Source organism: Lupinus angustifolius, chromosome LG11 (assembly GCF_001865875.1).
Source record: "Lupinus angustifolius cultivar Tanjil chromosome LG11, LupAngTanjil_v1.0, whole genome shotgun sequence".
NCBI lineage: Eukaryota > Viridiplantae > Streptophyta > Magnoliopsida > Fabales > Fabaceae > Lupinus > Lupinus angustifolius.
Genome location: NC_032019.1, coordinates 7722856 through 7727349, shown reverse-complemented (window position 1 = coordinate 7727349; position 4494 = coordinate 7722856).

Sequence of the window (4494 nt, the reverse complement as noted above, 5' to 3'; positions counted from 1 at the left end):
CAACAGCAATTTCTGCAATACAATTAAAATAGACCACAAATGCAACCTGTAATATTGCATGGAATATGAAACCATTAACATTGGAGATAATAAATAACAATGACTAAGAAAAAGTTCATTTTGATTTGCAGGGTAAACAGGTTGGCTCAAAGGGGTGACCTGAGAACACAAAGTAAATTAGTGATATGCAAAAATATCTGATACCAATAGATACTATATGATGGCAGTTCAAACCATTTCACTCCGTGTTCTCAGATTCACTCCTCTGAGACAAACCATCTTCTATAAGGACTTGGATCTTCTAAATGGAGCAATTTATTTAGTGAAACTGTATATTTTATGAGTTTAGGATGTTTCATTTTATATGAATCTGATTGGGTGGTATATGAAATAATATCTTATTCCCTTCACTATGTTGTCATTTTATCAACACCATGAGATAGATGTCCTCATCTTTCCTATATTATTGAAGCCAATGATGTTACATTTACTTGCAATTACCTTATATATCTTTATAGCTTTTCTTTTCAGTTGATTATATTATTATTTTTACAAATTTATGTTGGATTTTAGTACTTACTCAAGAGTGTGATGCATTGTGGGTTTTACTTAGGTGTATGGTGTATTTTTTATTTAAGATCTGTTGTATTAAAAGAGTGTATCATTTCATATGATATTCTTTCTGAAAGATTAAAAAACATATATTTAAGTTTATAATTTAATAATAAAATATTTTTTTGATTAATCAGAAAAAGTGACATAATTTTTAGGACAAAGATACGCCCTCCTATTTTTCGAATGAATATTTTAGTATATGGTAACTTACTTATCGTTATCTATATTACAGGGAACAAGGGAATAAAATACACAAGATGTTGTCATTTTAATTCTAATGGCTAAAATGGTAATGCACGTGAACATTTTAGACACACGAGGCTATCAATTTATAAAATGGAGAGTATTAAAATGGGAAACCTTCGCATAAGACAAAATGTGGAGATTGTAATATGAGAAAAATATATATATAATTTTGTTTATAATTTTCTTCTAAAACTTTCCGGGGCAAAATTATTTATTATATTACTATAATCAATTTTATATAATATTTATGAAAAGAGAGAAAGTCATGACATAATTATATTCTTTTTACAGACAAATTATATTCATATCTCCGAGTTTTAGTGAAATTACACAAATGATTATTCACTTTTTTACACTTATACAAACTCCAAATTTTTATATTTTCGTTACACTTACTACCTCTGCCTGAGAAATAAGTGTAATATTTTAAACAAAAAATGTAACAAATGCAATTAAGTTAAACAAAATATGGTATTTGTCAAGACAAATACAAATAATATATAAATCAATGCATCTTTATTATTTTTGGTTACAAAATGCATCAACAATTCTAAAGAGGTATTATTTAAATCGCTCTTATATTATATCATAACGAACCAAAACTAATAAAGATGAATTGACTCATATATTATTTGGACTTGTGTCCACAGTAGTAATCCTCCGTTTAACTTAATTGCATTTATCTTACATTTTGTTTAAAATATTACTCATATTTCTCGTGCAGCGGTAGTTAGTGTAATGAAAGTATAAAAATTAGGGATTTGGTTATGTGCAGAAAAGTGAATGGTCATTTGCGTAATTTTACTAAAACTCAGAGGTGTTAGTATAATTTATTCTATTTTTATTTTATTTTATTTTTATTCAATAAAATAGAAAACTTGGATTGTATTTCACTATTTATTTGTTTTAGATGAATATGACATTTTGAAAAATGTTTGGCAGGTGAACACATTTTTAAAGAGAGAAATATAATGAAGTATAAAAATTTATGTACAGTTAATACATTATATTATATATTATTTATCTGCATTACTGGTTGAAAATGAATTGTGAGTGATGCAATTGCGGTGTACAAAACTTATACTATTGTCAGTGCATATATCTTTTTCTCCTCTTTAAATATGTTTTTTGTACTATCAAATGTATTGTTTCACAATTTTGGGTAATGAACTAATCTTTTTTGGATTTTTAATTGTCCATCCCAATAAATATCGTTTATAGAAGTTGAATCATCGACTTTAAAAATTCAATGAAACATTACAACATTAGATTAACGCCTTGATTATATACACTAAGGTTGATAGTTAAGAAGCATTTAATATTACAACTACATCCATTACTACAACAATTTAAGCGCACTTACACAAGAATGATTATTTTCTTATTATTTTTTGAAAATAAAAAATGGATCCATTTTTTACTCCCAGTAATTCCTCATACCACAAGACAGGCAGAAGGGGGGTACAGGTCAGATGCAGTAGTTATATCCATGTTAAGCTTGTGTTAAAAATTAAAATTATGGTATTGATGGATAGAGTTGTAATATTAAATGTGTGTTAACCACCAATAAAATTTTGATCTAATAATATAAAACTTTACTAGATCATTAAAATGACGATTAAATGTGAAAGATTCAATTTATGAGATTGATACTTGTTAAGAGGGAAAACCATACACCTAAAATTATGGATTAGTTCATTATCCAAAAATGATAGGAATACCATTGATAGTACAAAAAAATGTATTAACCATTGTTAGTTGTCACAATAGAGATTATTAACAAAGGAAAATGATATACCTTCTTATAAATTCTCCAATAAAATTTTCTACACATAATAAAGTGACATATGTCACTTGTAAATCAATCATTAATAAACAAATAATATTTATTCATTAATTATTAATTTACAAGTGAATATATCATTTATTAAATACAAAGATTTGGTAGGATGTTAAATCACTGCTTTTAACAAAATTGTTAATACTTAATACAATATATCCAAACCTCATCACCACAAAAAAGCTTGCTAGGCACAAAAAGGAAATCATTATTACCATCCGCAAAAAGATGTTGCACGTTTAATGTTTATTTCTTGATAACTCAATCATAATCATAATATCAATATTAAATATCTTTTATTTATTATTATGACATTAACTTGAGATAAAGTTTTTAACTAACTTTTTGGGACGAGTATTATTATAGGTTATCAAACATTTTTTAACTAACTCTTACCCATGAGTATTGCCAATAGTTAGAGCTGTCAAAACGGGTCGGGTCAACTGAGCCAGCTCGTTAAAGCCCGAAAATATATCGGGCTCGGGTATTAAATCAAGAGTATATTGTTCAAATCGGGCTTTTTAACCCGATCTTATCAGGCCATATTAAAATCGGTCTCGGGCCGGGTTCAGGTCGCCGTATAAAACATTTCCATGCCTGATCACCTCACTTGGGCGAGGGAGAAATAGTGAACATCAAGTTTTTTGTCTTGAAATAGCGCCTGGACGAGAGTCCCTCGCTTGGGCGAGGGATATCAGTGTTTTCTGGTGATTTTTCTCTGAATTATGGCTTGAGCAACCATTTCGTCGCTTGGGCGAGGCTTGTTTCACATTTCACAATAATAACAACAACAATGTTTCACATTTCACACTTTAATCATTCACTCTCCAGTCTCCATTCGTCACCTTCAGTGCTTCACCCAGGTTACATCATAGACTCACAACTTGCTTCATTTTCATGCTCAATCCACTATTTTAACTTTCAACTTTTCATGTTCAATCCACTCTTTTAACTTTCAACTTTTCATCAGTGGCGGATGTTAGTGAGGGCAGGTGGGGGCAACTGCCCCCCTGGATTTTTATTTTCAAATTTTAATTATAGTTTTTACATTTTTTTCTTCAACATATATACTTTGTATAATTTGTGTGGTCTTTTTAAAATCATAGATAATTGATCAAATTCTTTTACATATATAGATATTGATATTGTTTATAATAATATATTCATAATTATTTTACTCTTATGAAATAGATTACGAGAATCATATATTGTGTTTGTCAAACTTTACATCAAAAGTCCCAGGATCCTGTCAAATTTTATAAATTATTTAATATTGATAGTATATATATTTTTGTGCAAAAATTATATCCTATAGATTTCAATGAATAAGAGAATATTGACTTAAGATGTCAATGTCAATATTTTATCATTGATGTTATTGGTCATTCTTGTCTAAAAAACTCTCAATCATCTATGAATTAAGTGTAACTTTGACAATACAGGAAATATGAAAGCATATTATTTATATGATCGAGTTATTCGTTTTATCTTACCTTTTATGTTTAGCTGCTACACATACATCATTTTCATAACAAAGACAACCAAATAAAATCATGTAGACAACATGATTATTTATATTGAAAAGAAAATAGCTTAAAATTTTACTCATAATTCAATAATCGATAGATTGATATATTTAAAAGAACGAATATCATCACTTTAAATAAATACACATTTTTCTTTAATGTCTTCAATTATTAATTATTGTTATTTAGAATTAACATGATATTTCGAAACTTAATTATATTTCTTTACATTTTTTTACTAAATTAATCTTAATTAAATATTATTGC